This window comes from Mustela lutreola, chromosome 8 (assembly GCF_030435805.1).
Source record: "Mustela lutreola isolate mMusLut2 chromosome 8, mMusLut2.pri, whole genome shotgun sequence".
In the NCBI taxonomy this organism is placed as follows: Eukaryota; Metazoa; Chordata; class Mammalia; order Carnivora; family Mustelidae; genus Mustela; species Mustela lutreola.
The window spans coordinates 41,695,604-41,708,994 of NC_081297.1; the positions used below are offsets into that span (position 1 = coordinate 41,695,604).

At 39.2% G+C, this 13,391-nt stretch overlaps 1 protein-coding gene across 4 annotated transcripts in view; it reads right to left on the reverse strand.

The window, feature by feature from the left end:
- Positions 1–13,391, reverse strand: part of LOC131838352 (chromatin remodeling regulator CECR2) — a 172,752-nt gene that overhangs the window by 67,986 nt on the left and 91,375 nt on the right. The gene's annotated exons all lie outside the window — the stretch shown is intronic.

The following is a 13,391-nucleotide window of genomic DNA, read 5'->3' on the forward strand; positions in this document are numbered from 1 at the left end:
GACTGCGTGAAGACTGTGGCACCCGAGATGGGAAAATTGCGGCAATGGGCAGAGAACCAGGGCATAACAAGGTACAGGGAACAATGGGAGCAAGTGCACAGAGAGGATAGGAGCTTCAGTTTAACTCTTCTATGTATACTATGAGGGGAGTAATGTGAGCTAAGATCGATAGCTGATATGAATACTGATATAATGAGTTTGACTCTGGAAGACAATGGAGATTCACTATAATTATTTTACTGAGGAGAGGCACAGTGGCACCAACCTAGCTGCGGTATATATAAGAGGACTTCTGGTGGTAGAGGGTGTGAAGTGGGGTTAAACGCAAGCAAGAGCTGGGGAGAAGGATTCTGAAGAAGGACTCACCAGAGGAGAGAAACAGCAGCAATCGGGAAACATGAATTCCAGATGGGACAGAAATAAATGTGATGCAAAGTAAGAGAAGATTTGAATGGTTCATATTTTAAGCTTGGTCAGTGAAAGACTCCAAATTAAACTCCAATTATAACAGAAGAAGAACCCTTAGCACAAAGTCCCAGACCATCTTGTTTAATGGAGGAGCCACACTTAATGAATGGTGGAACTGGAAGGTATATTACAGATCGCAGTATTTCAGCGCTCTCAATTTAAGGATAAATAAACTAGGCCCAGGAAGGTTAACTGACTTCTGTTGTACTCAGCCAAATAATGCCAGGACCAAGTGAAACTCAGACCACCTTGTCCACGGCCCTTCCCACAGAGTAAGCTGCTTCCTACTGGCCCATGTATTCTAGGCTAGAAAGACTGATGGCTTTAACAGCTATAAAAACCCACCTTCATCACTCCCAACCAAGCCCTCCAATGTAACATTCTCCCTAAACATAAAGAAACTCCTTCCCTCCTTCCTTCTGCCAAGCCATATTGTAGGTCCTTTACATGAAAAACTTTCATCTATAACATCTTCCTAGCTGATGGCTAGGAAGCTGATACCCCCCTACCTGCCCCCCAGCCCCCGCTCCCACCCCACCCTGGGTGGCTTAGCCAGGTTAAGCATCTGCCTTTGGCTCAGGTCATGATCCCAGGGTTCTGGGATAGAGTCTCACATTGGGTTCCCTGCTCAGCATCTCCCTGCTTCTGCCCTCTCTCTGACAAATAAATAATAAAATCTTCAAAAAATAAAATAAAATCTTCCTGACTTCTATTTTGCTCGTTCCTCCAGCAACTCCTTCAACACTGTGTATGTCCACATTCTGTTACACACTCCTGCTGGGATTCCATCCTCCTCATAAGTGTAAATTAAAGAGCACCATGTGACTCTTGATTAAAGGTACTAGAGCCAGATGCTTCCTAGTGTTTTTAAAGGACAGAAGTGCCAAATTAAACTACACAAAGTGAAGAGATAAGAACTGGGAAGGCTTTACCAAGGACAAAGAGAAGTTTACCACATATCTCTGTGGAGGTATGCCAGGATTCCTAGAAGCCCCATGACACATGTGGATCACTTTTATTCCGCAGTAATTAATTTAAAAGATTAATTTTATAAAACAGTCGTATTACAGAGCAAAGTGTAAAATCTGCATTAATTTTTACACTGAGACTCTCCCCACCTGCCAAAAAAAAGTAAAAGAAAAAAAATGTCACTCACACAGGAACAGTTAAAGCTCTACCATGAATACCCTTTCTTTTGCATCTCCTGATTCCCACCCACAGACATTCCCTTGTGGCTTAGGTGGAAATGCTTGAAACAAATGTCTCCCTTTCTATCAGGGTAACTTTCACTACAGTAAGGTTCTAGTTCTCCAGTTTAAACCTAAGATCTTATCTTCTGAAGAGGCAACAATAAAATATAGCAATATTTAGCTGGCAGATGCACAGGCAGGCACAGCATGTGAAAGTTCATGGCATGTGTAGAGTACGAAGGCCTCTCCCCAAAACAGAGAGGGTGGTTAGAGAATCAAAGACTGGACAGGCCTGTTCCTTAAGGATCTTCACAAGAAAGACCGTGGAATGATCAGATCTCCATCTCAGAAAAACAGTTCTGAGAGCGGAATGCAGAACGACTCGGAGGGGAAGCATTGGTGAGGACCAGGGAGGCAGTGTCAGCATCATCTAGAAGCTTGCACCTCAGGAACCAAGACAGATTTACAGACACCAGAATCTGCATTTTAACAAGAGCCCCATGATTCATATGCTTATACAGTCCTGGAAGATAAAAGGTCAGAGTCTGAGGTAAATAAAACAGCAGCTGTGGGAATAGAGAAAAGGAGGATTTGTAAACATGTGGAAGATGAATAAATGCTGGTTTAATGAATGAAAGAAATGTAACTACCAAATGAAATAAAGCCATACCTAAAATGCTCTAAAACATAGAAGAAACATCAAAAACGAATTTCTGACATAAGGATGGAATTAAATCCTTATACTATAACCCCAAACACACTCAAATGATTTATCTCAAGAATAGCTAAAGCCCCTTGTTTACCTAAACATCCTAGCATTAATGAATCATCATAATCAAATCATGCAGATAAAGTGTGGTTATCAGTATCTATGGAATTTACAGTTCCTTCCTAAAGCTCTGAAACAAAAACTCTGAAGAATTAAATGTAGTTCAGATATCCAGGTAAGCCACTAAACAAACCTCTCTAAATACAGGATTAGTCTTCACTGGTGGGAAGAGTGGGTTATTTGGTTCTTAGAGAAAAATGTCATTTCTGGCAATAAATCTATTTAGAATGTGAGGACATAACATGAAATTTCTAGTTAAAGTGTTCTCCAAACAATATCAACTGCCGATATCCTTTCATTACTGCTCCCAGAGAGTCATGAAGTAGAATTATAAATTAGAGTAAAGCAAGATGTTCAAGGACCAAATAAAAACAGACCTACAAAAGTTAAGACTGATCTTATCAAAGATAAGATGTCCTTCAACCCACATTCTACTTACATTAGATTATGAGTTTTCAATTTTGAAATTACTAACATCTTGCTAACCAGTTGGCAGTTAGCAGAAATCCAAATTCGGAAGTCAACCTACAACTAGTAAATATAAGAACTGTTTGCCTTAAAATACATGCCCAATAGTTGAATTATTAACTTGTATAACAAATACATATTTTCTTCAGTAAGTCTAAGGTAAGTTTTTATTCCCTAACTGCATTTTAAAATTTCCCATAGGTGTTGGGAGGCAGAAGACTGGATGGGAGAGCGATATCAATAATGATGTTCTAATTCTGATGGATGCTATTTTCAGAGGTGGTACCACTTTTAAATGAATAAAGGGAAACATTCAGAGACCAATGATAAGAATGTGTCATGAACCAAAACCAATTATTAATAAAATCTGTGACTGAAATTTAGAAAAGAAAAAGAAGAAAAGACAAAACTGTTTCACTGTATTTTCTGCCTGCCTCAGTAACCTGGCTTCATTGGTGATTCAACCATAGTTTTCTTACCATTATCAGCAGAAACCAGGGAATTATCTTAATTTGAAAAAATATATATATTAAATGCTCTTGTTCAATACTCAACTGTGATGGCCAGGCTAAAGAGGACTGGTATAAAACTTCTCCCCAGTGAACCTAAGTTGCTTTTCCTCGCACAGTCATGATCTAATGAGTTAGCAACTGGGGAAGTGGTTACATAGAAAGGTACAATATCAGGGATATTGAATCAGCTCTTTCAAAGAGAACTGAGCAGGCTTGAATTACTCCTCAAATGACACAAGTATTGAAAGGAACACTATTATTTCCAAATAAAATTCAACACCTTACGCTTGCCTACCATTGTACCCCTGGCATATAGCAAATTTGTACATCAGTAAAAAAGTGGGCCTTAAAATATAAAACTGCTTTTCAAATGTATTTCTATGACATTATGCTTTATAAATCAGCGGCTATCTAGATAACCCACCAAAAAATAGGTAGGGCTATGGTAACTTGTAAATTGACAAAATTATCAGTTAACTTTTCCCCTCTAGCTCAGCAGAACTTAAAAATTTGGAATCAGTAAAGATTAGGATGAAGAATAGGTGATAAGCCCCCTGGAGAGCAAAGCTCTCCAGCCCTCATCCTTTTAGTTACTGCTAGTGGGTACCAGCTACAAACGAAGGCACATGAATACAGCCCTCAGTTTTCACCCCATGGTGAAATAAAGATTAAGAATGTTGTGGAAAGATAGCAAAGAGGAAAGATAAGAGGAAAGCAGTTTTAATCTTGCTGAAGAGAAGAACTGGCTTATCAATTAAAGAATTTTCACTTTAATGGGTATAGTTTCACATTTGCAGGAAGAAAAAGTTCTGGAGCTCTGGTTAAAAATGGCTAAGATGATGAATTTTAGGTTTCTTACCACAGTTTAGGTAAAAATTGTCCCATGAAAAGTATCTACCACCAAGGATTTTTTAATGATTACATGAGGCAATACTTATAAAAGCCAGTGGAGCCTGGTGCACGGTCAATATTCTACAACATTCTAATTACAATTGTTTCATCTTCCTTACAATGAAAGTATGTGGAAAGTATGTGGAAAAAAGCAAAGACTGAAGAGATACAAAGTGGCCTTTTCAAAATTCAGAGGTTTCTGAACAATAGAAATTAAAATCCTTTTAATACATGGCCTACCATATTCATAAGCCAATAAAAGCTAACAGTTCTCCAAGGAACTATTTGGAAACGCAAGTTATTCAAAGCTTTACTACTTAGGCCTTCAAACCCAGAGCTTAAAGTAAGTCTTAGAAGTAAGGCAATAAGGAATACCCTTCTAAAATCCCCCCTCCCCACCCCACCCCTGCACTTTCTCTCCTTCCCTTTTGTATTTTCTTTTCACTGTGGGCACTGAGCTGTGAGCATAGAAATCTGAACTTTGCCAAGATGCTCTGGGACAGAAGAGGAAGAGATGGGTGGGGTGGGGGTGGGGGAGGAGAACACTCGGCAAATCAGCATAGAGAAGGGAGACCCAGTCCTACAGCTCCTCTGTAGCTTCAGAGAGTAGCTGGAGGGAGTAACAGGATTTGTCCTCTTTGCAGCTCATTAGGGACAAGTCTGTTTAATATCCTTCCACCTTCTCCACTCTCAACAACAGGCAGTGGCTGTTCGGAAAAGAACTCAGGACCTAGCAAGGGGAACAGTTCCAAACTCTGACTGGCCATGAGGGAGACATGGGGCCATTAGCATATGTCATGGGAAAACATTTATTTACAATTCTTTACTTTACAAAGTCCCACCTGCCTCATAAACAAAGATAATTTCCAGACTGGAGACAGTCAACTGACACAGAAAGAATATTACTAATTCCTTTGTTGTGTAACAACACCTTTTCTTAAATAGCACTGGCGGTAGCTTTTTATTGTTTGACATACTTCTAATCTCCAGAAATTTTCTTTAATCTTTTGCTAAAGAAGGTGGTATAGAGAGACAAACTTTATTTTCTTCAACTTCCAAGTAAGGATCAAGATCACACATTTGTACTACTGCCATTCAGGCATAATAATTCCTTTGAGTTTATGTTAAGGAGGGGGGAAAAGGCCTCAGGATAAAAGAATCATATATGCTGCATTTAATTTTGGAAGGTTACAAATCTTCCTGATTTGCACAAGGACTAACTGCAATGTAGTGTCTCAGTAAAAGATCGGGTCTTCTGTATAGGACCCAGAACCTCGCTAGCACAAAAGAGATACAAAGCAGGCCTTCCTGAAGGACCATCCCAGCTGCTTTCCAAGAGAGAACGCCTGGAGTGTGAGCTTAGAATACATGAAGAAATAAGCACACCAGCCTCCAGAAGGCACCTCTGACTTTGGCAGCTGATGCTTTCTAACTTGATATAAATTAATTTAATCCCAAAGGCCTGCCCCCATGCCAATTTAGACGGTAAAGTATAAATCAGCTAGAGTGGGTATAATGGTGAGGGACCTGAAACTGGCTTTTATAACAGTTTCAGTTGGCCAAGCGATTTATCCCAGGAGTCCCCAAAGGCCAGCAGGTCTGTATTGCTGCTTCGCTGCAACCACACCATTACTCTCAACCATCCAAGAAACAGCTGTGTCACTGGCAATGCCGCTGGGCAAGAGAAAGGAAATCAAAACAGCTTCTCCCCTCAAATGACTGCTACCTAAAATATTAGGCTAACTAGAAAATAACTAATTATACCAATAAATGTGTACCTCTAGAAGAACATATTTTCTGCAAACACATAAATTATCAAAACTGGCTCCAGCAGCTTAAAGAAAAGGCTCAGAAGTTTCACAGATATTCTCCCCCAACAAAATGCCTATTATTATATAAACAATTCCTGAGCACTGAAAAAGCTGAAAAGCTCGGTACAGTCTATGAGGCTGGAATACTGGACAAGCATAGCCATGCAGACAAGAAATCTGGAAAAGGAGGTTCCTGACAGACCACAGACAACCTAAGATATCAGGTCAAGTAGTCTAGACTTTATCACTTAGAACAAGGCTTTCCAACTAGGGTATGCGTGTTCCTGAGGCTCCACAGCACGTGGCCAGAATAGAGGAAACTATCAGTTTAAAAATGTCACAGCTTCTAGAAAGTCAGTTTTACTCTTATTTCTTTGTTTTCATTGTTTTACCTGTTATTGTGAAGATATTTTTAACATAAACATTTGCATGAATTTAAGATGGGACTTCATTGGAGAATTTATGCTTAGAGTAACTTATGACTATAGTCATGAAATTAAACAGTCCTCATTCTCTGTCATTAGAAGATCGCCACTGGATTAGTTCAGAGTTATTTTAGGGGAGCCATTAAAGAACAGGGAATGCTTTTGTTGGGGGATGGAGGGTGGGGATCAAACTTGGAAGGTTATCTAGATGTGGTTTGTTAATAAGAGAGATTAGTGGGTGAAAAGCTTCCTGATCTAGTCCAGGGAAGAAGGTGGGGCCAACATTAGAAAGATGTACAGGAGAGGATTTCAGAAGCAGAGGGAGTAAGATTTTGCAACTAAATGCATGCGGCTAAAAAAAAGACACAGAAATTTTAGGTAACAAGTTCTAATACTCTCCAACCCCTGAAAAAACATTATGGTATTTTAAATTGGTAAACAGAATTAAGGACAATAAAGGCTGAAGAGTGACTCAAGAATGGGAGCAGTGGGGAGAAACAGCAAAGACTTAATATTCAAAATCAAGGTCCTAGAAGCTTTAAAGTGGGCAATAACTTTGTAATGTCCTAAATCTTGTTGTTTGTATCTGACTGTATCCTAGTTTCCTATGTGAGACTGGCAAAAAAGTACATACACAGAAAAATTTATAACTTTAATGTGTGCAGGAAGTAGGGGTCCCTCTGAATTCAATCAGTTCAACATATTATGGACATAGGACAGTGGGATGTCACATACTGGAAAGGCATCCCTAGCATCTGAAGACATACTACATGCCAGGCTCTATGTTAAGTGCTGAGGATGCAAAGAAGAAAGTAAGAACCCTACCTTCAAGTAGCATAAAATCTAGAAGCAACTTTGGTGGGGGTGGGGTGTGATGACTGGCAGAGCAGAGTGCTGTGGAGATAAGCAAGCAAAATGCTGCTGCAGAGATTAGCAAGATGAGCAGGACGCAGCCAGTGCACACGAGGGTAGGAGGAACAGTGAAGTTCTCTGTAAAATGCAGGTTACCTCTAAGAATGAAATGCTAAAAATGAAAACTTAGTAAAGACCTGTGCCTAAACCACTGGCACTGCCTAGTGCCTCCACAGAGTAAGCAGTCACAGAATGTTCACAGGGATAATGGAAAGAATTTAGTTACTGGGAGCAACTAGTCTAGAACATGAATGTGTGTGGGATGCCTGGATGGCTCAGTTGGTTAAGCATCTGCCTTCAGCTTAGGTCATGATCCCTTGCCTGGGGGGGGGGGGGGGGTCCTTACTCAGCGGGAAGCCTGCTTCTGCCTCTGCCTGCTACACTCTCTCTCTGACAAATACAGAAATAAAATCTTAAAAAAAAAAAAGATGAACGTGTGACTGAAGAGTTTCAAAAACACCTGAAAACCAATCAAGAAATCTGGAAAGGCAGGACAAAACTAGGAATGATGAGGGTGTGATTAAAACTAAGAAAATACAAACAATACATTATATGCTAATAAAAACAAAAACAAAAAAACCCTAAGAAAACTTGAAATCTTGTAGGGGGGAAAAAAAGGGATGTTACAACCAAAAGGGCTGTATATAAAGGGTTGTATCTATAGGGGATCTATAGGGTTCCATCTATAATGGAAAAGATGTACCAAGGTAAAGAATTTGGCAGTGTTTATCCAGCCCAACCCTGAGGGACAGACACTGATGATACTTGTTTGTGGGGCAGGTCTATTTCATCAGGTGTCTAAGAAATTATCCCCTTAAGACTAACTCACTCTCAGGGGCACCTGGATGGCACAGTCATAAAGCATCTGCCTTTGGCTCAGGTCATGGTCCCAGCGTCCTGGGATCGAGCCCCGCATAGGCTCCCTGCTCAGGGGGAGCCTGCTTCTCCCACTACCCCTTCTTGTATTGCCGCTCTTGCTGTATCTCTGTCAAATAAATAAATAAAATCTTATTAAAAAAAAAAAAAAAGACTCATTCTCTTTTAATTCTCAGCTCCTTGATTAGCAATAGCAAGTGGGTCTTGGTATTAGGAAGGTGGTGTGTGTCCAATGGCAGGTGTAAATATAATGACCATGGTAAGAATTTTAAATAAAAATAAATAAATACATACATTATTTTAAATAAACAAAATGCCATCCTGCAACTGGGGGCCTATTGAAATTGTTAAAATTTTGAACCTACAAAACTGAGGATCAGAACTGGTCATCTGAAAGCACTTACAATAGAGCAAGATATAGATTACATAGGAATGACTGCACAGAATTATGTTTAGAAAGGGAATACCACAGAAGTCAAGTTGGCTAACAGTATGATTTTGCTGGGACAAGGCAAAGACTTTTCAGCAAAATTATCTCAAAAAAAAAAAAAAATTATCTTGAATGTAAATACTAACCAAGTTTCTTCTATTAAAAGACACTCATTTTACTTTTGGGTAATAGAAATTAGGGAAGAGACAGGAGCCTGAAACAACCTCAATCAATGGCAGTTTGGATACTTACAGAGGTCATTTGATTGAATGTATTTTATAAGGAGGCAGAAAACCTTTACAATAATTCAGTAATGCTCCAGGGGCATGCTCTCAATTGCAAGTGTTAAGTGTAATTATAAAAATCACTTTAAATAGAAATACACGTATTTATGTTATAATCATCATGAGCAATTACAGAGCAACTGAAAAACCAAACTTTCCTACTATTAAGTGAGTACCTATTGTGACTTGGGATAAAATTTTCAGAAAACATATCAAAAGCTGATTCAGAAACATTAAGATAGAAGCAAGGCTAAATACTGTACTTTTGAGTTTTTTAGAATTGGTTCTTTCTTTTAAAGTTCTTATTATTTATTATCCCAGTGATCAGGGAGCCGACCTTGGGGATTGATCCCAGGACCCTGAGATCATGATCTGAGCAGACATAACCAATTGAGTCATCCAGGTGCCCCTCAAAAGTGTTTCAAATAATGATGAAGTAATTATTTCTGGAAATAACAATGGAAAAGGCCATTATTTCTAAATTTAAAGATTCACATGTTTATATAAAATCCGTAAGATAAATTTTCCAAATAGAACTTTGGCTGTTTCACTGCTGTTATTGAAAGTTTTATAAACAATATGATTATGAAAAGTCAATACTCAAAGTTTCACTGAATCATCTCACTGGGAAATGGGGTACTGCTTAGGTTGAAACACCTATGGCAAATTATACATGTTAATAATACTATGAAAGTGACTGAACCAGAATCATTACTCATGCTCTTTCCATCCATCTGTACCAAAGGGAATCACATCTCTCATAAAGGAAGAGACCATGAAAGTCTAGAAAAGGGAACAGGCATGGAAAATAATATTTTACAATGACCTATTTTTTCTAAAACATTGCCTAATTGGTTCATTATATTACTTATTCAACTTCTAAATAGATAAGAATCACTACCTACACCCCACCCTATTAGCCACCTCCTAACCAATACCCTATTACAACCAAATATGAAAACATATCCTTCCAGTTCATTGGGACCCAATCTAAAAGGCATCTTTGTAACTTCCAGATCTATCCTCCTCATCCTCCACAGAAGAACTGTTGTCTTGTAAGTGATCAAGCTGCATAATAAAACAAACAATCCAATGTTTTCCAATTGGGTTTTATCAACGTCTGTAGTAGGGAATGTGAACTTTATGGCAGGAAGGAGTTGAAAGGTAACAAGAAAAAATTGGTAAGTGTCCTTGAGTATTAATTAGGTAGAAGAGTTTGGATTTCATTAAAGAATTTGATACAAACAATCTATAGACGATAGAGGAATAATACAGGTAGATTACGGATATAAAAAGGAAAAGACAAAACAAAAAAAAAAATAGGATTACCAAATGGTTCTAACAAGAATATTAAATATGGGGCCCCGGGGTGGCTCAGAGGGTTAAAGCCTCTGCCTTCGGCTCAGGTCATGATCCCAGGGTCCTGGGATCGAGCCCCACATTGGGCTCTCTCTTTGGTGAGGAGCCTGCTTCCTCCTCTCTCTCTCTCTCTGCCTGCCTCTCTGCCTACTTGTGAGCTCTGTCAGAGAAGGAAAAAAAAAAAAAGAATATTAAATACACTGCAGAATATTACAAATGCTGATGGCATTTATATGAACAAGAGACTGATAGGTCCAAGACAGACCAGGACATTAAAAAAACAGAGTAAGCACCGGTTCACACACTGACATAAGACTTTTATTCCTCAAAAGTGTAATGAGCCTAAAATACATGTGATTACTGCCAAAATTAACTAAAATTGGACCTCGGTAAAAAGGAGTCACAGAGTGAAGACAGTCTCCGTCAAAACTCTACTTTTTAAGTACATTGCAGCAGAGAGTTAACCAACTGCAGCATATTCACTTCTCTGACAACTTAAGACTTGGGAATTTTAAGGGAGGCCTGGGTGGCTCAGTCGGATAAGCATCCAACTCTTGATTTCAGCTCAGGTTGTGATCTCAGGGTTGTGAAATTGAGCCCCAAAAATCTCTCTGCAAAATAGTATCACCAACATTTGTGGAGCAAACAAATCTTCATTCCCAACGTTCTACTGTTACCCAATCAAATCTAATGAATGGATTCTCAGCCCTCATTATACTGGATCTAAGAGCAGCATTTAAATTCGCTGATTATTTCCTCCATCTTATTAAAACTTTTTTCTTGTCTTCAAAGCACTCACTTCACTGGTATTCTTCCTTTTCAACCTTCTTTGCTGATTTCCCTCTTTCTTGTCATACTCTAAATGTTGGTGACTCCATCTGGGGCTCGGCCTGTGAACCTCTTCTCTTCACTGTCATTTTGGCCTACATCCACTGCCTTCATGAGTTCATCCAGCCATGACTTTAAGTACCACCTATTATGTTAATCACTCTCATTTGTACTTCCATTCCGCTCCCCTCAGAATCCCCAAATTGGTTTATCCAACTGGGTACCTGTACCTAACCTCACCACCGAGAAGCAAACAGCCATAAGGAATTTAACATAAAAACTGAATCTTTGTTTTAGCTCCTTAAACCTGCTTCTACTGACATTCCCAACCTCAGTAAATGGAGTCGTCTTCTTAGTTGTTCCAGTTTTGGAAACTTAGTCATCCTTGACTCTTCTCTTTTCTCCCATTTCACATTCAATCCAATAACAAAATTTGTTGATTCTGCTTTCAACTCAGATTTAGAAACTGCCCTCTCTTAACTATATAACAGCCTACAAACTCAACTACCAGCTTCTTCCTTATGTGTTCATACTAATAGCCAGTGAGTTCACTAAACTTGAGTTGGAACATGTCACTTTTGTGCAAAAGCCTTCCTCAGAATAAAATCCAAAGTTCATACTAAGGCCTTCACGTCGTTCCCTAGTAATACCTTCCTCCTGACCCTCTATCATTTCTTCCTGCTCTCATTCTTGCTCCCTCCCCTCAGCACACCAGCCTCTTAAGAGCTCCTCATAGATCCTCAGAACGCTCCTGCCTCAGGCCTTTGCACCTGGCTCCCACTCTGACTATACTACCGCTATGGCTAGTATCTACATGGCTTACCCTCTTCCTTCCTGCACATTCTCAGCATTCTCTAGACCATTTATTATGCTTTATTTTCCTAATTCACTTACCACCTATTATATGCATTTATTATCTTTTTTCCACTGCAACTATGTAAGTCCCTTGAGGAACTTTGAGCCCATTTCCCCAAAACTGTTACCAGCCCGTAATACTTAGAAATATTTTTTGGAAGACATTACCAGTATCTACAAGCCAAGATTCTAAACTTAAGGCTATAACCCAGTAAAAGAAGCCTTAAATTCTGGCTTTTATAAGGTATAATAACTTAAAGATATGAATACTGAGAAGCATGTTATGAAAATAAGACATCTGAACATTTTACAATTACTCTGAAGTTTGATCTGAAGTCATTTAACAATTACCTAGCTCTGTCAAAACTATTACTCCAAAAATCAAATCTATAAGTATTCACTAGTCTCCCTCTTTCAACACAGACTGATATACCATGCTACCATATTAAATTGCTCCAACTCAATTACTGTCATATCACTTGTTTAGAAGCCTCCCGACAACTCACCAAATTGAGCATGCACTCAAAGTCCGAAGCTTATCATTCAAAAAGATTCGGAAAGAATCTCAATAATACACATTTTCTTTTTTAAAAGATTTATTTATTTATTTATTTATTTGAGAGCGAGCAAGCAAGCACAATGGGAGTGGGAGAAGCAGACCCACTGCCAAGCAGAGAGCTTGACACAGGGCTTGATGCTAGGACCCTGAGATCATGACCCAAGCCGAAAGCAGACACTTACCTGACTTAGACACCCAGGTGCCCCAATATACCTTTCAATATTCTCCTATTAAGCTAGATAAGTTTTGGAGAACTAGTTAAGTGTTTCAGAACACTTCTTACTTACCAGATGTATCCAGAAGTTACTTGGATGGTGTATTAAGTACAGTTTTATTTCAGGCAGTTAAGCACAAGGCCATTTACTTCTTTGTGCTAAATAAATACCTGTTATATTTCAGAAATGACAGGCACTTCCCAATCTTTACTCCTGTCGTTTTTTCTATGTTAGAGTAAATGTCCTTCCTTTGGGCCTACCCAATCCAGTCACAGGGGACAAACATGGCAAACATCTGGAAGGAAGTTTGCTTTTCTGCAGACTCTAGTGCACAGAGGCTTGCCTGTGAGAAAGTCTGGCCTGCGTTACAAGTCTGCCCGAGTCCCTAACAGATTTCTGCCAATTGGAGATTGCTAATTGCTTTCACCTGGACAAACTGGTCTACTGATAAGGAAAGGCCCCAAACTCCTGTACAAAGG